Raw genomic sequence first — 23,551 nt, 5'->3', positions numbered from 1 at the left:
AGCACCCGGTGGAAACTCCGGTTGGCGGGACTATCATATGTTGAAAGACTGGAGCGACTAGGCTTGTATACACAGGATGAGAGGAGATCTTATCGAAACGTATAAGATTATTAAGGGGTTGGACACGTTAGAGGCAGGAAACATGTTCCCAATGTTGGGGGAGTCCAGAACAAGGGGCCACAGTTTAAGACTAAGGGGTAGGCCATTTAGAACTGAGATGAGGAAAAACTTTTTCAGTCAGAGAGTTGTGAATCTGTGGAATTCTCTGCTTCAGAAGGCAGTGGAGGCCAATTCTCTGAATGCATTCAAGAGAGAGCTAGATAGAGCTCTTAAGGTTAGCGGAGTCAGGGGGTATGGGGAGAAGGCAGGAATGGGGTATTGATTGATTGAGAATGATCAGCCATGATCACATTGAATGGTGGTGCTGGCTCGAAGGGCCGAATGGCCTCCTCCTGCACCTATTGTCTATTGTCTATTGTCTTTTGAAACTCGCAGGGAAACCGTGCAAACTCCACACAGACAGCAGCCGAAGTCGGGATCAAACCTGAGGCAGCACCTCCACCAGCCGCACCACTCTACATTGTAATGTATTTGAATATTGTTCTAATGAAGGATAACCTATTCAATTTCCCTTTGAACACCTGACTGCAGTGTACTGGTCCATATTTTGTGTGTATCTTTACTGAAAACCAGCATCCTTCCTACACATTTTGCCCTACTTGTTTTAGTTTAGTTTTAAGATACAGCATGGAGGCAGGCTCTTTGGCCCTGCGAGTCCACGCCAACAAACGATCAACTGTATACTGTGCAGTTCTATCCTACACTTTGGGGATAATTTACAGAGGCCAATTAACTTACGAACCTGCGCGTCTTTGGAATGTGGGAGGAAACCGGAGCACGCGGGTGTAACCTACAGTCAAAGGGAGAACGTGCAAACTCTGTACAGACAGCACCAATAGTCAGTCATCAGTCTGAAGAAGGGTCTCGACCCAAAACGTCACCCATTCCTTCTCTCCAGAGATGCTGCCTGACCCGCTGAATTACTTCAGCATTTTGTGTCTACCCATAGGCAGGATCGAACCAGTGTCTGCAGCGCTGTAAGCCAGCAACTCTACCACTGTGCGACTGTGCCGCCCAGAGTTATTTCAAAAATTATCTATTTTTCCAGGATATGTGTGTGGCTGACAATTCCTCAGCAGGTAGTGCAGCTATCCTGCAGCTTCTGCCACCTGTTTCCACCATGATCTCCGGTGAGAAGGAATGGGCGACGTTTCGCGTCGAGACCCTTCTTTAGACTGATGTCAGGGGGTGCGGGACAAAGGAAGGATATAGGTGGAGACAGGAAGACAGTGGGAGATCTGGGAAGGGGGAGGAGAAGAGAGGGAGAGATGAACTATCTAAAGTAGGCAGGCTCGGCGATCGCTTCGCTCAACACCTGCGCTCAGTCCGCCTTAACCAAACTGATCTCCCGGTGGCTGAGCACTTTAACTCCCCCTCCCACTCCCAGTCTGACCTTTCTGTCATGGGCCTCCTCCAGTCCCACCGGAAATTGGAGGAACAGCACCTCATATTTCGCTTGGGCAGCTTGCAGCCCAGTGGTATGAACATTGACTTCTCCAACTTTAGATAGTTCCTCTGTCCCTCTCTTCCCCACCCCCATCCCAGTTCTCCCACTGTCTTCCTGTCTCCACCTATATCCTTCCTTTGTCCTGCCCCCCTGACATCAGTCTGAAGAAATGTCTCGACCCGAAACGTCGTCCATTCCTTCTCTCCTGAGATGCTGCCTGACCTGCTGAGTTACTCCAGCACTTTGTGAATAAATACCTTCGATTTGTACCAGCATCTGCAGTTATTTTCTTACATGACCTCCGGTGCTGTCTCTCTGGAGAGTGCATGTTCTCTCTGTGACTTTGTGCCGATCCCTCAGATGCTTCAGTTTCCTTCCTCATCCTGGAGACGAGTTTGTTGTGAGGGTTAGTTGGCCCTGAAAATCACCCCTTGTGTAGGTAGTTAGTGGGAAAGTCAGGAAGGCGCTAATGAGTCTGGGTGGAAAAAAATAGGTTACAGGGAAGTAAGTGGAGGAATGGGATTGATTTGAGAGCTGGAATAGATTTGAAGGGGATGCCTATGTTATAAGGAAATAAAATAATGTAAAATATTAACACTTCCTGATTGATCTTGGGCAGGGTTGCGATGAGCCGCGGCTTTGTACTCTGCAAACCAGAAATACTAACTCTGTTTCTCTTTCCTGAGATGCAATCTTAAATATTTTTCTTTCCTCAGATGCTGCCTGAACTATTTTTGTTTCAGATTTGGGAGGTGCAGTTGGAATTGTGTATCTGTGTGACTGCCATGCACTTTGTAGGCAGTGTATATTAGAGCCAAGCTTTATCCAGTGGTGGGAAAAGTGAACCTTTAGTGTGATGGATTGAGTTCCAATGTCTTTGAAAACAAAAATTCTGTCTGAAGATTTTGGGACATCTTTTAAGGTAGCAAGCACCAATAAAGCTGGTTTTAATATGGTTCAGTAACTGACGCATCAATTTACTGAACAATCTTAAATTGTAAGATTTAACTACAGAAGGTAGTTGAGGCCAGTTCATTGGCTATATTTAAGGGGGAGTTAGATGTGGCCCTTGTGGCTAAAGGGATCAGGGGGTATGGAGAGAAGGCAGGTACAGGTTACTGAGCTGGATGATTAGCCATGATCATATTGAATGGCGGTGCAGGCTCGAAGGGCCGAATGGCCTACTCCTGCACGTATTTTCTATGTTTCTATCTGAAATACTGAATAATTTTATTTTAGGTAGCTGAATTGTTGAGTAGAAACTAAGTTTTTTTCCTCTTCAATCAATACCTAACGATGTCCATTCGATATTACAGATCAGAAGGAAACATTTTGAACAGTTGCATCACAGTATCATTCTCTGTAGGGATATTTTTTTGCATTTCCAGCCTGAATTGCCAACGTGAAATTTGATACTGTATCACATTTGTTTCAAAGGAACACGCAACAGCCTTTACAAGGACTCTTCAAACACAAGCAATTCAGCAGAAATCTAGTGTCGGAAGGAACTGCAGATGCTGGTTTAAACCGAAGATAGACACAAAAAAGCTGGAGTAACTCAGCGGGACAGGTCGCATCTCTGGAGATAAGGAATGGGTGACTTTTCGGGTCGAGACCCTTCTTCAGACTGGAGTCTGCAGAAGGGACTCGACCCGAAACGTCACCCATTCCTTCACTCCAGAGATGCTGTATGTCCCGCTAAGTTACTCCAGCCTTTTGTGTCTACTAGTTTTATTCAGCACTGATTATGTGAAGTGGAAGCTTAAACATTCCTTTTGCAAGTTTGCCTTTGTTTTGTTTGGGTAGTCAAGGGGCGGGACAGTGTTGCTGCTGCCTCACAGCGCCAGAGGCTCAAGTTCCATCCTGACCTCGGGCTCTGTCCTTGTGGAGTTTGCATATTCTCCCTGTGAACGCTGGCTTTCCTCCAGGTTCTCTGGTTTCCCCTCTCGCATCCGGAAAACACGTGGGTTTGTAGTTTATTGGGGGGTAGACACAAAATGCTGGAGTAACTCAGCTGGTCAGGCAGCATCGCTGGGGAGAAGGAATGGGTGACGTTTCGGGTCGAGACCCTTCTTCAGACTGATGTCGCGGGAGGGGGCGGGACAAAGATAGGATGTAGAAGGTGACAGGAAGACGAGTGGGAGAACTCCAAAGACGTACAGGTTTGTAGGTTAATTGGCTGGGCAGATATAAAAAATTGTCCCTAGTGGTGTAGGATAGTGTTAATGTGCAGGGATCGTTGGGCGGCGCGGACCCGGTGGGCTGAAGGGCCTGTTTCTGCGCTGTATCTCTAAATCTAAAACTGGGAAGGGGGAGGGGATAGAGAGGGAAAGCATGGACTATCTGAAGCTAGGTTAATGGGCCTATGTAAAGTGCCCTTAGTGTGCAGGGAGTGGAGGAGAAACTGGGATAATATGGAAATAGTATGAACGGGTTATCAATGGTTGGCGCGGACTCACTGCGTTCAAGGGCCTGTTTCCATACTTGTATCTTTGAATCAATCAATTTGATCAATCAAGCCTTTATGCAAAGTTTAGCTTTTGCTACAGAGGATTAAAAAAATTAATTTAAGGGAATTAGCTAATTCATCCTAAAGATGATACTGGACTGGGATACCTCCACTTAAAATAAGAAAGATACAAAAAGGGTTAACAGGGTTGTACAACACAAAATTAGCAACCGATATCTCTCAACAACTAACCTTAAACAGATTGTCTGAAGAAGGGTCTCGACCCGAAACGTCACCCATTCCTTCTCTCCTGAGATGCTGCCTGACCTGCTGAGTTACTCCAGCATTTTGTGAATAAATAACTTCGATTTGTACCAGCATCTGCAGTTATTTTCTTATACTTTAAATAGATTGCACATCCTCGCAATGTGTGTGAAGATTTTATTGCTTTCTATTCGACTATCATTAGGCACCTTTTAGCTGTGTTTTTCTTGTGGGAAGAAGAGGCTGTATCTTTCAAGTCTCACTTAATTTCTATTTCCTCATCGAGGTCTCTCAATCATGAAGAAATAGCCAGTCGTTTAGGGAAGCTTAAGAAGCTTAACCAAGTCATTGTGTTGTGAAATTTAAATAATGTTTACCAACTTTGTAGAGTTGGGAGATGGGAACCTGTAGTGTGTGTGGATTTTTAGAAAACATTTGTCAAGGTGATACTTAAAAGGCTGGTATACAAAATAAGAGCACGTGTTATTAGAGGGGGTGAGTTAACATGGATTGAAGATTGGTTATTATATAGAAGACAGTCAGGATAATATAGAGGACAGGGTCAGAATTAACAGGTCTTTTTTAGTCGTAAGGAAACAACGCATCGACTGCCCCCAAGGATCAGGTTTTTGGTCCTCAGTTATTTATATTAACAATCTGGAGGAGGGGGGAGAGTGTGTGGTATCTAAATTTGCTAATGACACAAATAGGTGGGAGGTAGATACAAATTGCTGGAGTAACTCAGCAGGACAGGCAGCATCTCTGGAGAGAAGGAATGGGTGACGTTTCAGGTCGAGACCCTACTTCAGTCTGAAGCAGGGCCTTGACCCGAAACGTCACCCATTCCTTTTCTCCAGAGATGCTGCCTGTCCCGCTAAGTTACTCCAGCGTTTTGTGTCTATCTTCGGTTTAAACCAGCATCTGCAGATCCTTCGTACTCAAAATCAGGGGAGGGTATGTTGGGATCAGGATATTAGGACTCTGCAACTGTTTGTAAATAGGTTGAGTGTGTCGGGGAAGGACTTGATTATTCAAATGTAATGTGGGGAAAGTGTAACGTGATGCACATCGGAAAGCAGATTTCAAAGCCAGTCTTTTATCTGAGTGGAGAAAGGTACAGAGGATCCTCTGTGTTTTTGTGCATGAATCAAAAAAAAGTTTAACAGGCAGGTGCATGTGGGTAGGAAGGCTGATGATGCATTGAACTTTATTGCAAGTGGGGTGGAAATGGAGTCCTGTGCATAGTTTTAGTCCTCTTATATTATTTTAGAAAGTACTAGACCAAGTGGACCCGTTGGGCCCAAACCTCTCCTGCATTGGTGCAGCACACTCTCCTCCCCCCTCCCCTCTCTTCCCTCCCTCCCCCCTCCCCTCCCCCTTCCCCCTCCCTCGCCCTTCCCTCCCCCTCCCCCCTTCCCCTCCCCATTCCCCTCTCCCCCCACTCCATCCCCCTCAACCCCTCTTATCCTCCCTCCACCGCCTCCCTCCCCCCCTCCCTCCACCGCCCCCCTTCCTCCCTCCACCCCCTCCCTAGGAGATAGATTTAAACTTTAAAATGTGAATAACTTTAAAAATATTACATCGATTTCAATGAAACTTCTTCCATTAGCACCAAAGGGACGACGGTGAGTCAGGTGGGCCTAAAATTGTCGTGCTATCGTGTACCGTTTTGGCTATAGTTCAGGAACAAACAAACGAGAGTTTTAGTATATAGATATTCTGACATTGGAGGCAATACCAAAGTGTTCACTTGGCCAATTGCTGGGATGAGGGAGTTGTCCTGACAGAGAAATGTAATTGATATTACATTATATATCAAGGACACAATAGATTTGGTCGAGCTTAGAGATACAACGTGGGGACGGGCCCTTCGGCCCACCTAGTCCGCGCCGACTAGCGATCACCCCGTACGCTAACACTATCCTACACACACTAGGGACAAATTACAATTTTACCAAGCCAATTAGCCTACAAACCTGTTCATCTTTGAAAAGTGGGAGGAAACTGGAGCACCTGGAGAAAACCCACGCAGGTCACGGGGGAGAACGTACAAACTCCGCAAGGCTCGCACCCGTAGTCAGGATCGAACCTGGGTCTCTGGCTCTGTAAGGCGGCAACTCTACCGCTGCACCACCGTGCTGCCCAAAGATAGATATTGAGATGTTTCCAGGAGTGGGAGAATCTTAACAGGAGGACGGAGTTTCAAAATTGGGGATATCATTTAAAAGTGAAATATATGGGAGCTACTTCACGCGGAAGGGGGGTGTTGTGGGAGCTTGATCATTGTAGGCATTTAAAGTAGATGATCGGGGAGTGGTGAGCGATGGGAACTGGCACAGAAGAGGAGATTAGCTCCTTCAGCAGATCAGCCACAATCACATTGAATGGCAGGGCAGGCTTGAAGTGCTGCTGATGTTTCTACCATGTCCTAGTTCATGTTCGTGAAGTACAGTAGATACTCAAAACAAACAACCCAACCAGGCAAATGTCATGGCTAGTAGAGAGGGTGAGAAATTGGATAAACAGAGAAACAAGAAACTGCAGACGTTGGCAAACAAATTAACACAGAGGTTCTGGAGTAACCAAGTGGGTCAGGCAGCATCTCTGGAGGACATGGATAGGCGGCGTTTCGGGCTGGGGCCCTTCTTCAGATTGATTTTAGTAGGGGTGGGAGAAGGCTGGAAGAGAAGTGGAGGTAGGACAAAGCCTGGCAAGTGATAGGTGGATATAGGTGAGGGGGGGGGGGGGTTTATTGGCAGATGAGTCAACAAAAGTTAAAGATGCAAGGGAGATAAAAGAGCGTCAAATGAAGAGAGAAGAGAGAAATGTAAAGCAAAAGGAAGGAAAATGGGTGGAAGGGGATAGAGAGAGAGAGGGAGAAAGGGGGCTGGGATAGTAGGAGAAATGGGTGCACACCCAGGTGGGACAGAGGGGAGATAGAGGGGAAAAGATTGGGGGGGGGGAAGGGGGTGTTTGTTGGTTAGTTACTTAATATTGGAGAATTTAGTGTTCATACCATTGGGTCGTAAGTTACCCAAGCGGAATATGTGGTGCTATTCCTCCAGTTAGGTTGTGGCCTCATTCTGGAGGCCCAGGACTGAAAGGTTGTATGGGAAGGGGAGTTAATTGGATATTCTCCAGTGAGATATTTTCTGTCTGAAACTTTAAAAGTTTTCCATCACCTGCAAAGCGTACAGTAAGTGTGCAGTGTGGTGGAATACTTTCCACTTGTTTGGATGGAGCAGCTCGTCTAATACAGTACACCATTCAGGGGCAAGCGTTGCTGCTATGCATTCTATTCACCACATTAAACAATATTCCTTCCACCATCTGCTCACCAGGATGGTCGTCAGCGCAAGCAAATCTCGTAAAGCTTTTTTGCTGGTGTATCCCAAATCAGTGATTTCCACCGAAAGCTGCAGCTACATGGGAACACGGCCATCATTAAGATGTCCCTGCATTGTCAAGTTCATTCAACATCTAGAATTACTAATCGTGTGGTGTTGTGGGATTACCTTCACCGTGCTGTCCGCAGTGGTTGAAGAGGTCCACTGCCACTTGCTCAGTACAGCTGGGGATGGACACAGATGGACATCTGTGGAATTCTCTGCCTCAGAAGGCAGTGGAGGCCAATTCTCTGAATGCATTCAAGAGAGAGCTAGACAGAGCTCTTAAGGATATTGGAGTCAGGGGGTATGGGGAGAAGGCAGGAACGGGGTACTGATTGAGAATGATCAGCCATGATCACATTGAATGGCGGTGCTGGGTCGAAGGGCCGAATGGCCTCCTCCTGCGTCTATTGTCTAGTAAAAGCCAAGCTTTCTGTACACAGTTCTCCCCGTAAAAATACTTTTGTAAAGCTATCTCCTTTTGAGCAATCTTTGATAATGTTCAAGGTGCTCTGTTGCATATCGGCTTCTCATAGCACCTTGGAAAATCAAAGCATTCAAATGTTCTTTGTGATTAAAACCAGGAATCCTATTAACTTTGTTTATGACCAAATCTATTTTGGTGTCCTGATAGAATTCGTTTAGCCATCCATCTTACACAAAGCCGTGGGCTACTCAGTACCCACTGACTATTTTGCTTTTTACTAAACTTCATTGACTGGATTGAGGGAGCAAACCTGGAAGAACTGGGTTGTTCTGATGGCAAAGTGGTCCATGTGATAGCATGTCACAGGGCAGTTGTTCTGGGTGCCATTTATTCACAGAACGCCTCATTGGTTTACAGGTTTTAACACTGATTTTTACGATTGGCACGCCTGATTTTCTTCCCTCCTCATCCCACGGTTCTGGTTGACAGTACCCTGCTATACTCCTGCCTCCTCTGTTCCTTTTTATTCTTTTATCTATCCACAAAATGAACCTCATCTGCAGCGCATGAGTAAAATTTCAATCAAAGATTATCCAACCTGCTAATTAGAGTCACAGAATCAGCCCACAACCCTGACCCAATCCAGCTCCCAATTTTGCACTGATCCTACCAGAACCCATTTTATTCTCCCAATGTTCCCATCATCTCTCCTTGCCTCACACACACTTTCCTAAACACTGGGGGCAATTTTTCAATGGCCAATTAACCTACCAATCCCCACATTTTTGCAGGAAACCGGAGCCCCTGGGGAAACGCCATGCCGTCATAGAGAGAACGTGCAAACTCCACTGAGAAAGCACCCTGAGTCAGGACTGGTTCTGGGCTCCACGTCAGTGCAACGGTGTCATCCTGAGATTAGGTTGCGATACAGATGTTCCCCGACTTACGATGCTTCGACTTATGATGGTGCAAACGGTAGCAAGCCGCAGCTCGCTTCCAGCCACGTGATCACGTGTATTCAATGCATTTCGACGCACGATATTTTATTTTTCCGATGGGTTTCTCGGAAGGTAACCCCATCGTAAGTTGAGGAGCACCTGTGTTGTGTTGTATCGCTGGGGAATGGTTTAGCATGGGTTGGACTCTGTTAGATTGTAGTTCACATTCCCGGGAGTTATTTCAGCAGCATCCGAGAGAACCAGAACTGATTAAAGATTACACAGTGCACAAAATGTAAAGTGTAAGAACACGCATGTACATAAAAGCAAAGTTAAAGGCAATGAAATATGCAAACTGCTGGACAAGCAGCAATACAATGTACAACAGTGTTAGGTCATAGAAATACAATTGAAATGTATGTTAACATTTAAATGTATGCTGAAACATGTACAAATGTAAATATTAGCACATTAAATACACAGCACAACAATGTAACGACCTATGTAACGCATAGCAATGTGTGGAAATTGCAAATTACAAATGTTTTCTGAATTTACATCATTCAGACACACACACATACACACACATATATAATATGCATACATACACACACATATCTGTAGCAAATTTATAAACAGAATAGGAGAGTACAGAACAGGCTCTTTAGCTTGCCATGTCTACGTCGACCATGATGTCAGTCTAAACTAACCCTATCTGCATCCCTCTCTAATTCCTGCCTGTTCGGGTGTCTGTTTAACTACCACATGAATATTGTTATGGTATTGGTTTTTACCACCTCCGCTGGCAGTGTGATCCAGGCACCTATCACTTTTTGTGCACAAAGAAATACTTGCCTCATCGGCTTTAAATTTTCCCACTTGTGCTCTTTAGCGTATACCTTCTAGAATTTGATATTTTATGACAATAGACAATAGGTGCAGGAGTAGACCATTCGGCCCTTTGAGCCAGCACCGCCATTCAATGTGATCATGGCTGATCATTCTCAATCAGTACCCCGTTCCTGCCTTCTCCCCATACCCCCTGACTCCGCTATCCTTAAGAGCTCTATCTTCACCCTGAGATAATTGTAGGTACCCTATCTATGCGCCTGATGATTTGATATACTTCTATCAGATTGCCCCTCAGCCGACGACACTCCAAAGAGAACAATTCATGTTTGCCCAAACGTTTTTTATAACTAATACTCTTCATTTTTGGTGGTGAAGTCGGCAGGTGTGGTGAGGAAGGGGTTGGGAATCTGGCCTGGCGGTGAAGTTTGGTAGATCTGTCCACTATATCCGAAGAGGTCTGCAAAAAACGAGGGTTTACTGTACTTTCCTATTGTATTTGACCAACCAAAATGCATCATCTCACACTTAAACTCCATCTGAACTAAACTCATTTGCCATTTCTGTGCCGAAATTTCCAACTGATCTATATTCTGTTGTATCTTCTGACAACCGTCCTTTCTATGTACGACTCCACCAATATTCATCAGCCAGTCATCTGCAAACTTACTAACGAGACTACTCGCATTTACATCCAAGTCATTAATATATATTACAACTGAGGTCCCACCACTGGAACTCCAGAGGGCGGCATGGTGGCAACAGCGGTAGGGCTGCTGCCTTGCATCGCCAAAGACCTGGGTTCAATCCTGACTATGGGTGCTCTCTGTACTGAGTTTATATGTTCTCTCAGTGACCTGCGTGGGTTTTCTCCGATCTTCGGTATCCTTCCACACTCCGAAGACGTATAGGTTTGTAGGTTAATTGGCTTGGTATAAAATGCAAAATTGTCCCTAGTGTGTGCAGGGTAGTGTTGATGTGCGGGGATCGTTGGTCGGTACAGACTTAGTGGGCCGAAGGGCCTGTTTCTGCGCTGTATCTCTAACCTAAACTATACTAAACACAGATCCTCACAGAATACCACTTATCACAGATATCCAGTCAGAAAAACATCTACCAGTGCCCTCTGTCCTCCATGACCAACACACAATTTTGGATCCAATTCACCATTTCATTGTGGATTCCGTGTGACTGAATCTACTAGAGCAGCTTATTATAAGAGACCTTGTCAAATGCTTTACTAAAGTTCACGTAAACAACGTTCACTCTCCTACTCTCATCTTAAGGGGTTGGACAGGCTAGATGCAGGAAGATTGTTCCCGTTATTGGGGAAGTCTAGAACAAGGGGTCACAGTTTAAGGATAAGGGGGAAGTCTTTTCGGACCGAGATGAGAAAGTTTATTTTCACACAGAGAGTGGTGAATCTGTGGAATTCTTTGCCACAGAAGGTAGTTGAGGCCAGTTCATTGGCTATATTTAAGAGGGAGTTAGATGTGGCCCTTGTGGCTAAGGGGATCAGGGGGTATGGAGAGAAGGCAGGTACGGGATACTGAGTTGGATGATCAGCCATGATCATATTGAATGGCGGTGCAGGCTCGAAGGGCCGAATGGCCTACTCCTGCACCTATTTTCTTTGTTTCTATGTTTCTATCAATCATCTCCATCACTTCCTCAAAATCTCAATCAAGTTTGTGTGACCAAGGACAACCTGACTTTCCCTGATAGTTCCATTCTTTTCCAAATTCGGATCCACGACACTTCCTGAGAGAAATGATTAACATTTAAGAGCGGGGCCCCTTGGATGATGTTGCTTGCATGTTTTTTTTTACTTCGGAGCAGCTTTTGTTAATCTCTAATGATCGTGCTTGTGGAAATACAAGCTGCCGCCGCTGTGGTTGTGGTGAAGCGTAAGTACACCGGCATCTTGCGCCTAAGCCTCTAATAAGGCCACAGTAGCGTAATGCAGATTTACTTCTGTGATGATGGTAATTGAGTGCAAGATACATTCCCTTTGACTGTTGCCCAGAAATATGCTATGACTGAACTTGGTCCCGAGAAAACAAATTTCAAGCCTTTTACTTCTACCTCCCTCTTCTCGTGCGCAGAGGAATTTTAAATTTAATCACTGAACAAATATTAGTGCTTGCATTCTGACGAACCCTTTTATAAATCTACTTGAAATATGCCATTCTGATAAGCAATACTAAAGTAGTAAAATTTAATTGAAATGGATGCTTGTATTCCGAACTACCAAAAGCTGTTCTACCAATGTTGTGGGAAAATGGTAGATCGTATCTTCTGGTTGGATTAATAATCGGTTAAATTGGTTAAATAAATAATCGGTTAAATAAATGCAGTTACATTAATCACCAATGCATCAATACCAGATCTGACATTTGTGTGTTTAAGTAAATGGAACACTTGCTGGTAATACACAAGGGTAATCTCTCTCAAAGAGGCTTAGAAGCCAATTTTAATTTTGTATGTCATGGAGTTAAATGGAGCACAAAATCGTTTGGATGCCAGTGCATTTTAACACAAAAACAAAGGCATTGCGTCATATTGTTTGATCAGCGTTTGGTAATTCAAGGCCCAATGCAGATGGATAAGCTGTTTGTCTCTGAATAAGTTGGCACTGTCCCAAACAGGACCATTTGAACAGGATATGATATGTACATTCTGTTCTCTATTGGACTGGGTGTCTTTTGCAAATGTGTTTTATGTTGTAGCAAAACTTTATTTACATTTTAACCTGTTTGGGGAAGGAAAGAGTCTGGCAACAGCAGTTACCAGAATTTCACAACCGATGCTGGTTTTAATGAGGTTTTCCTTTAACTATTAGAATATCGCGTGGTGATGGACCAAAATATTGTGCAAGAGACAGTGTATCATTAAAAAGTTTGAAAGTTCAAATTTACTGACAAAATTGCTTCTTGCTTCTTGAAAAGCTTGCATAATTTGGGTAATGTGTCTCAATTTTGTCAGTAATTTTGAACTTTCAGACTTTTTAACAATATTTGCACAATATTTTGGTCCATCACCTTGCGATGTTCTAATAGTTAAAGGAAAACCTCATTAAAATCAGCATCGGTTGTGAAATTGTGTTGAGAATCGTGATAAGAATGCAATTAATGCAAACCATTAGCATAAGATTAACCTCACTGTTCCACAAATTGTGAATCGTACTAAAATTGTCTTTTGGGTATTGGCCTCAGATTAGTGAAAGCATTGTTAGCACTGGGCAAAGATTGTTGTCTTAAGTTCTACGACAAAAGTTTGAGTATACAGTATTATTGCGGACTGGAGGTGCAAGGAACTGCAGATGCTGGAATCTTACGTGTAACACAAAGTGCTGACGTAACTCAGCAGGTCGGGCAGCATCTGTGGAGGACATTGATGGGTGACATTTCAGGTCAGGACCCTTCAGACTGGAAGCCACGTGGCACAAGATGGCAGTGTAGGCAAGTGCTGAGGAAACACGCGTAGCCGTGGAAGTGAATTTGGGTCTGAACGTGGTTGAAGCGCGGGATGGCAGCAGGAATCACAGAGGGGAAGCACTGACAGAGGGTCTCACAGAACTCCCGTTAGAGAGAGGATGAGAACTTCTTCAAAGTAAGCATACTTTGAGGAGATTTTGCATTGGAATGATAAAGTGAAGATGCAAGGAACTGAAGATGCTGGAATCTTGCATCGTACACAAAGTGCTGGTGACACAAGGGACTGCAGATGCTGGAATCTTACGTGTAATACAAAGTGCTGGAGTAACAGTGCGTCAGGCAGCATCTCTGGAGGACATGGATAGGTGATGTTTTGGGTTGGGACCCTTCTTCAGCACTGTCAGAAGAGGTAAACAGATGCCTTTCGGCTCTTTCGAGAGAGACTGTGAAGAAAAAGCCAAGCAATATTATCTCAACCCAAAAATGGATGTTCTAGTTATCACCATATTGTTGAAGTGACACTTGATTGTGGATGTATTATAAATAAACCTCTGAAGTACCAAATTGACTGTGAAGTGTTTTGGACATTTCGAAGTTGGGAAAGGTGCCTGGGTCATTATTTAGTGATTGGCTCTTTATATAGTCCATATGTGTATGAAGGCATGTAAAGATGCTGGTTTAAACCAAAGATAGACACAAAATGCTGGAGTAACTCAGCGGGACAGGCAGCATCTCTGGAGAGAAGCATCTCCAGAGATGCTAAGTGTCCTCATGAGTTACTCCAGCATTTTGTGTCTATCTGTATAAATAGTCCATTGTTGAATCACACTGCTGCAAGAAACAATAATCGGAATACAATAGACAATAGACAATAGACAATAGACAATAGGTGCAGGAGTAGGCCATTCAGCCCTTCGAGCCAGCACCGCCATTCAATGCGATCATGGCTGATCACTATCAATCAGTACCCCGTTCCTGCCTTCTCCCCATACCCCCTCACTCCGCTATCCTTAAGAGCTCTATCCAGCTCTCTCTTGAAAGCATCCAACGAACTGGCCTCCACTGCCTTCTGAGGCAGAGAATTCCACACCTTCACCACCCTCTGACTGAAAAAGTTCTTCCTCATCTCCGTTCTAAATGGCCTACCCCTTATTCTCAAACTGTGGCCCCTTGTTCTGGACTCCCCCAACATTGGGAACATGTTATCTGCCTCTAATGTGTCCAATCCCCTAATTATCTTATATGTTTCAATAAGATCCCCCCTCATCCTTCTAAATTCCAGTGTATACAAGCCCAATCGCTCCAGCCTTTCAACATACGACAGTCCCGCCATTCCGGGAATTAATCTAGTGAACCTACGCTGCACGCCCTCCATAGCAAGAATATCCTTCCTCAAATTTGGAGACCAAAACTGCACACAGTACTCCAGGTGCGGTCTCACCAGGGCCCGGTACAACTGTAGAAGGACCTCTTTGCTCCTATACTCAACTCCTCTTGTTACGAAGGCCAACATTCCATTGGCTTTCTTCACTGCCTGCTGAACCTGCATGCTTCCTTTCATTGACTGATGCACTAGGACACCCAGATCTCGTTGAACTCCCCCTCCTCCTAACTTGACACCATTCAGATAATAATCTGCCTTTCTATTCTTACTTCCAAAGTGAATAACCTCACACTTATCTACATTAAACTGCATCTGCCATGTATCCGCCCACTCACACAACCTGTCCAGGTCACCCTGCAGCCTTATTGCATCTTCCTCACAATTCACACTACCCCCCAACTTAGTATCATCTGCAAATTTGCTAATGGTACTTTTAATCCCTCCGTCTAAGTCATTAATGTATATCGTAAATAGCTGGGGTCCCAGCACCGAACCTTGCGGTACCCCACTGGTCACTACCTGCCATTCCGAAAGGGACCCATTTATCCCCACTCTTTGCTTTCTGTCTGTTAACCAATTTTCTATCCATGTCAGTACCCTACCCCCAATACCATGTGCCCTAATTTTGCCCACTAATCTCCTATGTGGGACCTTGTCGAAGGCTTTCTGAAAGTCGAGGTACACCACATCCACTGACTCTCCCTTGTCAATTTTCCTAGTTACATCCTCAAAAAATTCCAGTAGATTTGTCAAGCATGATTTCCCCTTCGTAAATCCATGCTGACTCGGAACGATCCCGTTACTGCTATCCAAATGCTCAGCAATTTCGTCTTTTATAATTGACTCCAGCATTTTCCCCACCACTGATGTCAGACTAACTGGTCTATAATTACCCGTTTTCTCTCTCCCTCCTTTCTTAAAAAGTGGGATAACATTTGCTATCCTCCAATCCACAGGAACTGATCCTGAATCTATAGAACATTGAAAAATGATCTCCAATGCTTCCACTATTTCTAGAGCCACCTCCTTAAGTACTCTGGGATGCAGACCATCAGGCCCTGGGGATTTATCAGCCTTCAGTCCCATCAGTCTACCCAAAACCATTTCCTGCCTAATGTGGATTTCCTTCAGTTCCTCCATCACCCTAGGTTCTCCAGCCCCTAGAACATTTGGGAGATTGTGTGTATCTTCCTCAGTGAAGACAGATCCAAAGTAACGGTTTAACTCGTCTGCCATTTCTTTGTTCCCCATAATAAATTCCCCTGCTTCTGTCTTCAAGGGACCCACATTTGCCTTGACTATTTTTTTCCTCTTCACGTACCTAAAAAAACTTTTGCTATCCTCCTTTATATTATTGGCTAGTTTACCCTCGTACCTCATCTTTTCTCCTCGTATTGCCTTTTTAGTTAACTTTTGTTGCTCTTTAAAAGAGTCCCAATCCTCTGTCTTCCCACTCTTCTTTGCTATGTTATACTTCCTCTCCTTAATTTTTATGCTGTCCCTGACTTCCCTTGTCAGCCACAGGTGTCTCTTACTCCCCTTAGAGTCTTTCCACCTCTTTGGAATAAATTGATCCTGCAACCTCTGCATTATTCCCAGGAATACCTGCCATTGCTGTTCTACCGTCTTCCCTGCTAGGGCCTCCTTCCAATCAATTTTGGCCAGCTCCCGCCTCATGCCTCTGTAATCCCCTTTGCTATACTGTAATACCGACACTTCCGATTTTCCCTTCTGCCTTTCCATTTGCAGAGTAAAACTTATCATGTTGTGATCACTGCCTCCTAATGGCTCTTTTACCTCTAGTCCCCTTATCAGATCAGGATCATTACACAACACTAAATCCAGAATTGCCTTCTCCCTGGTAGGCTCCAGTACAAGCTGTTCTAAGAATCCATCTCGAAGGCACTCTACAAACTCTCTTTCCTGGGGTCCATTTCCAACCTGATTTTCCCAGTCTACCTGCATGTTGAAATCTCCCATAACCACCGTAGCATTACATTTTTGACACGCCAATTTTATCTCCTGATTTAACTTGCACCCTAAGTCGAGGCTACTGTTTGGGGGCCTATAGATAACTCCCATTAGGGTCTTTTTACCCTTACAATTTCTCATTTCTATCCATACTGATTCAACATCTCCTGATTCTATGTCACCCCTTGCAAGGGAATGAATATCATTCCTTACCATCAGAGCAACCCCACCCCCTCTGCCCACCTGTCTGTCTTTTCTATACGTTGTCTGATGGCCTAGCTTCAACCAAGATGTTGGATTTGGCAAAGGTGCAGCATAATGGCACGTTGAATTCACTAAATCCTCCTTGCCTACATTTGGGGAAAAAAATTGATTAATAATTGAAACACAATGGTAGAATCAAAGCTTTTAACCAACACCCTCAGACTCTTCTACTTTCCTTGGTTGGCACCAATTGGAGGGCAGAGCAGAGGTGTAGAGGAATGCATTAGTGAAGAGGTGTCGTGGATCCCTTGAAGTCACATAGCATCAAATCAAACATGAGCAAGGTACTCTGCTGATTAGCACCATTACTCTATTTAGAGATCCAGGTATTTATTCACAAAATGCTGGAGTAACTCAGCAGGTCAGGCAGCATCTCAGGAGAGAAGGAATGGGTGACGTTTCGGGTCGAGACCCTTCTTCAGACTGATGTCAGGGGGGCGGGACAAAGGAAGGATATAGGTGGAGACAGGAAGATAGAGGGAGATCTGGGAAGGAGGAGGGGAAGAGAGGGACAGAGGAACTATCTATAGTTGGAGAAGTCGATGTTCATACCGCTGGGCTGCAAGCTGCCCAGGTGAAATATGAGGTGCTGTTCCTCCAATTTCCGGTGGGCCTCACTATGGCACTGGAGGAGGCCCATGACAGAAAGATCAGACTGGGAGTGGGAGGGGGAGTTGAAGTGCTCGGCCACCGGGAGATCAGGTTGGTCAATGCAGACCGAGCGCAGGTGTTGAGCGAAGCGATCGCCGAGCCTGCGCTTGGTTTCGCCGATGTCGCCAATTTAGAGATCCAGGATCAATCCTGATTATGGGTGCTGTTGGTATGGAGTTTGTACGTTCTCCCTGTGACTGCGTGGGTTTCCTCCCACACTCCAAAGATGTACAGGTTTGTGTGTCTAATGGCTTTGGTGAAGATTGTAAGTTGTCCCTAGTGTGTAGGATAGTGCTGGTGTACGGGGTGACCGCTGGTTGACGTGGGCTTGGTTGGCCAAAGAGCCTGTTTCCGTGCTGAATCTCTGCACTAAACTAGATGTCATCTGATGAATTAGTGCCCTTGGATGTTGAATGGCGTTTAGAAGCAGCACTGAGATAGCAAGGACATGGAATGCTGTTGGAATGGGAGATTTTTCAGTCATTTTCCATGATGGATATGGGAGTTTCATTACTGACTAAACTTTGGCTTGGCTATTAGTGCATGTTTACAGTAACCATTCGGTGAATCAAAGTAAGGAAAAAGCACGTAAAATTGGCCCTCAATAATCTGACAGGAATGACCAGTAGACAGTAGAAGTCAAGGAGAGAGAAACAGTCTAAACATTTTGGAGTATTAGAATTGTCGAAAAAGAAGAGTAAACAAATTTCAAATTGCTGACATAGCAGGGAGAGAACACAGAGAGAAAAGAGAAAGTATGTAATGAAAATAGATGCTGGGAATAATTATCCCATGAGCCGGCGTTTGTTGGGGGAGAGAGAGAGAGAGAGAGAAGCAGCGTTAATGGTTTGAGTTGATGTCCTTTCATCACAGGTTGGTGCTAGGCAGGAAGGCAGGGCAGACTGAGGGAGGTACAGACTAAAGAGCAACAATACCAACAGAAGAGAGAAGGAGAAAAAAATGCTGCTGGAAATACCTGAAATTCTTGAATTTAGGCCGAGTCTTGAGCCAAGAAGACTACTGTGCCAAGTCACGGCATGAGGTGCGATTCTTTGGAGCTGTGTTGGAGGCTATAGAAAATGAGGTCAGAGTGCAAGTGAGACGGAGAATTAAAATATGGGAAGGAACTGCAGACGCTGGTTTAAACCGAAGACGGACGCAAAATGGTGGAGTAACTCAGCGGGACAGACAGCATCTCTGGTGAGAAGGAATGGGTGACGTTTCGGGTCGAGACCCTTCTTCAGAAATGAACACATTCCTTCTCTCCAGAGATGCTGCCTGTCCCGCTGAGTTACTCCAGCATTTTGTGTCTATCTTCGGAGAATTAAAGTGACAGGCGAGTGGAGGTTTGTGGCAATGGTTGTTGACGAAAGATATTCTGCAAAGTGGTTACTTAATCTGTGCTTCATTTCCTCAATGGAGAGGCCACATCCTGAGCCATCTGGTAAATTAGAGAATATATAGGTACAGGTCCACCACCAATATTCCACCACCCTTGGTTCCAGAGCCTTGACGTATTATCCCTTTTGCTGGAGCAACAGAGGTCACAGCTGTAAGGGGTTTTCTGCGCCGAGCTTTCACCCGACCTAAGGTCCCGTGCCTTGCTCTGATCCCTTGACCAGGCCGCGCACACTGGTTCCCCGTGAGTGGTTCAACCCACTCACCCCCTACGGTTCTAGACACTGGACTTAGATGCAAGAGCGTTTATAGTGCAGAAAATTCAACCAGACCAGATTTGAAGACCAGGGTTTAAATGGAAAAGGCTTTTATTGAGCGCTTGGGACTATTGTCCATGAATACTTATACAGTTCTATAAGACATATCTATAAGACACATACCGAATTACATGAATACTTTTGACTATGAATTCTAAAACGCACAGTTCTACAAGACATATACACGACTGTAAGATGGGGAATGTACGACACATCGCAAAATTGACCAACACATATTCCTTTACACACCCACGTTTATTCAAACCACCCTCCCCTCTACACTAAACTATGTCCAGGATATGCAGGATCGGAGTACATGCTCACCATGGGGCTATTACTGGGGTTACTGGCTGTTCGTGCTGCTTCTCCGCTGCTTTCCGTGAGGGTCGTGCTTGTCCCCTGAGTTTCTTCCTTCCGTTTCTTGCGTTCCTTGCAAGTTTTCTTGCAGTATTTCTTCTTGAGTTGCGTGCCTGTTCCTCTCTCTTGCACTTCGCTTCTTCTTGCCTGTCTTTTCTTCCTCCTGCATCCGTTTGACTTGAGTTTAAAACCCAAAAGTCGTGGCCAGTTATACTATTCTGACCCGTCCTATCTCCCGCCAGATCTTGGGATCTCTTTGTTTAAAAGATAAGTATGAGTTTTCTCTCTGATCTGCGCTTATGTCCGGGGGTACCGGGGATGGCCAGACGGTGTTAATTGGTATTTCGTTGCGAGGTGAAGGGTTTAACTGGTTTCCCATCACCTACCAGGTAGTTTTCTATGGGCTATTGTGCCCCCTTAACGAGATTAACTGTGTAGGTCGGCTTGGGGCATTGTGAGTATGCTGATGTCAGCGCCCCAGTGTCTGGACTTCGACCTGGTTTCGCAGGTTTCTACATGGCCAATACCCATCCATTGTTCTGGCCGTGGCTTTGCAGAAACCTAGAGACTGGGCTGTAAGGTTTTTGCTCTTGTGGCTGGTCATGAGGTCCTGCGGCCATTTTAGGACCCACAGATTGTGACATCCCTTGGTAAACTGACCGCAGCCTTTCTCCGCTATCAGCCCCAGTCTCCCGTTTAAAATGTCCAAACTGCAGCTCTTTGGTTTGGTGTTGATTGCAGAATGAGGGAAAACTTCTCAAATCTTACACAGCCTCACGGGGCCGAGATACCGGCCTGCAAAGTCGGCCACGGAAGTCAGCTATGGGAACGAATCTGCCAGCTCTGGCTGGGCCGGAGTTCCAGAGACCCAGCCGCAGTGGGGAAATTCGACCAACCGATGAGGTTGAGATCGGCCTCCTCACCTAGGCGCCATTTTGTCAGTGGGACTTCCATGGGGGCTTACAAGTGCCCTCTCGTAATTGTGTCTGGATTAAAGGAAGCGCCGGACCATCAGTTGCCGAAAATTGGTGTTGGACCTGTAATTGTTTCCAGTTGAAGCAACAAGTGAGAATTGTCATCGTAAATTTTCACTCCTTCCACTATGTGCACATTGCAGTCAGTGTGTACCATGTACAAAATGCACAGCGTCAACAACCTACAACCATATTCAGTTGCCTCACGGAAACATTAGCGTCTCTACGTTCTGCTCCAAAATACATAGAATCTTCATCTGGGTACATCAGTGATCCTTAATCGTTGCATTGGAAATAGAACATAGAACAAAGAAAAGTACAGCTTTAAAATATCGTGTTGCAATGAACTTACACCTTTGAATAAGCAAACACAAATGATTAGACCATTAGAAATTAAAACTTGACAAGCAATTACATAGAATTGTACAGGGCAGAAACAAGCCCATTGGTTCACAGTGTCTGTGCTGAATGTGATGCTAAAATAAACTAATCTCATTTGCGTGCATATGATCCATATCTCTCCATTCCCTGCATATCCATGGCCTATCTAAAGGTCTCATCGCCACTATCGTATCTGCCTCTACTACCAACCCAGGACAGTGTGTTCCATGTACACCTCATCCTCTGTGTTGAACAAAAACTTGCCCCACACAGCTTTAAGGTTTGCCTCTCTTACCTCAAAGCTATGCTCTCTAGTCTTTGGCATTTCCATCATGGGGAGCAAAGATTCTGACTGTCTCTTCTATCTGTGCCTCTCATAATTTTATATACTTCTGCCAGGTCTCCTCTCAAACTTGGCATTCCAGAGAAAACGAAATTTGCTGCTTAACTCTTTTTGAGTATCTACACTGCAAAGAATAGTGTAACTGAAGAAACCAGTTCCCCATCATCCTCTTGTCTATGCCATTTGAGCAGAGATGGGCAATAAATGCTCCCTCTTCTGCCCTTTTTAACCTGCTGATCGGACAGGATGCACCCAGAGATTGGACTAGAGGAATGCAGTCACTTCAGCTGAATGTTCACATAGGTAGTTTCCTGAGCAGTCAATGGAGCATCTCTGGAACCTTGAACACCAGTCAACATAAATTAGGCCAAAGTTTTCAAGATTGATTCATCTGGTGTGGACCAACCACAATACTTGGGCCTACCACAATAGTTTATTTTGCTATTAGTGCATTTTGCAGAGGTTATTTTAGTGATCTTTAAGAGCAAATCCCATTTTGAAAAAAAAATCCTTTTTGTGAAAGTCATGGTCACTTGCGTTCAGAAATAACCAGATTTATAGACAATAGACAATAGACAATAGGTGCAGGAGTAGGCCATTCAGCCCTTCGAGCCAGCACCGCCATTCAATGCGATCATGGCTGATCACTCTCAATCAGTACCCCGTTCCTGCCTTCTCCCCATACCCCCTAACTCCGCTATCCTTAAGAGCTCTATCCAGCTCTCTCTTGAAAGCATCCAACGAACTGGCCTCCACTGCCTTCTGAGGCAGAGAATTCCACACCTTCACCACCCTCTGACTGAAAAAGTTCTTCCACATTGAAATTAAATATAATTTTCTACAATGATTTCTGATTAAAAACCTTGTGGGTTGTTGGTCTTGTAGCATAACCGTGGCCACTAGTTGATTACCCACCACTGTGATGTGTTATTGCCATATAGTATTTTTAGGTTAATGTAAAAATGAAAAATATTCTCCTTTTACACTGTGACTGTTAGTTAAATGTAAACTAATATTAAAATGGTTGCCTGAGCAAACTGTCTCTTCTTCAAGCACTGGCTTGATGTTATCAGTAGTTATTTATTTGCAAAAGGCTGAGTCCCACTTGCATTAACAGCTTGCCTCCACTTTTGATATGTTACTGGCGTGATGTGTTTACGGTGGCATACAGATGTTGTAGGAATATATTGTGCAGGAGGAGGTTATTCTGATTGTCACCCCATTGTCAGCACTTAATGTATGTAGAAATATTCCATTGCCTCTTTTCCAACAGCCCTGAAAATAATTTTCATCCAAATATCTTTTTATAATTTTTTTTAACAAATAATAATGAAAAAAAACCCCCATTACTCCTGACTTCCTTCATCCCACTGGATATGGCATTCCATACCGCAAAGATTTGCTGCAGCAAAGAGCTTGTGGTAGGTTGGCCACTCATTGATTTGGTGTTTCAACTAACGTGCCTTTCTCCTAATGGAGAATGTTCCTCGTTATTCATTCTGTGAAGTCATTCATGATTTGGAAGCTTTTGAACAGTATTGGAGGCTTCATGGATGTGTTGAAAAGTTACAACTGCGAGGTCAGCTGCATACTTGTGCCACAGTATTATCATGGAAAACTATGCAGACTTGGTTAGGATGCAATTATGCACTTCTGGGGTCTTCCCAGTGTGACACCTTGTGTATGGAGATGAGCCCAGAATGAGAACTTTGCGCGTTGTTATCCGCGCAGTTAGTCTTTCTGCTTTCTGCTCTCATTATCATTTTGAGATGGATTGGGCAGTGCACAGAGACACACAGTGCACTGGGACAACGCATAGAGGCATTAGACAATGCATAGAGGCATTAGACAATGCACAGAGGCATTAGACAATGCCATCTAATATCCAGGCAATTATCTGTCAAATATTCCTTGGTGTCAGTAATATAATGACTCAATACCACATAAACTTTGTCTTAAAGGTAATTTTCCCCTGAGAGGATAGATTTGGAGATGCGCGTATCACCTCACATTCTGAAGGCCCAAACTCCATTGTGACCTGAATCTATATTGGGTGGTTTGTTTAGTCATCATGAATTCAAGTTTGCCCACCTTTTGCCAATCCAGCTAAGTACATTTGTGCGTCACCCATTGGTAAAAGTAGACGGGGGGAAAAAAGTGAGGTTATTATCTGCCAATAATTAAAGTAGAA

At 44.5% G+C, this 23,551-nt stretch overlaps 1 protein-coding gene across 1 annotated transcript in view; it reads left to right on the top strand.

Moving 5' to 3' along the window:
- Positions 1-23,551, top strand: part of aacs (acetoacetyl-CoA synthetase) — a 128,410-nt gene that overhangs the window by 14,697 nt on the left and 90,162 nt on the right. The window lies entirely within an intron of this gene.

This window comes from Rhinoraja longicauda, chromosome 25 (assembly GCF_053455715.1).
Source record: "Rhinoraja longicauda isolate Sanriku21f chromosome 25, sRhiLon1.1, whole genome shotgun sequence".
Classification (NCBI taxonomy): domain Eukaryota; kingdom Metazoa; phylum Chordata; class Chondrichthyes; order Rajiformes; family Arhynchobatidae; genus Rhinoraja; species Rhinoraja longicauda.
This window is presented reverse-complemented; position numbering and strand designations above follow the sequence as displayed.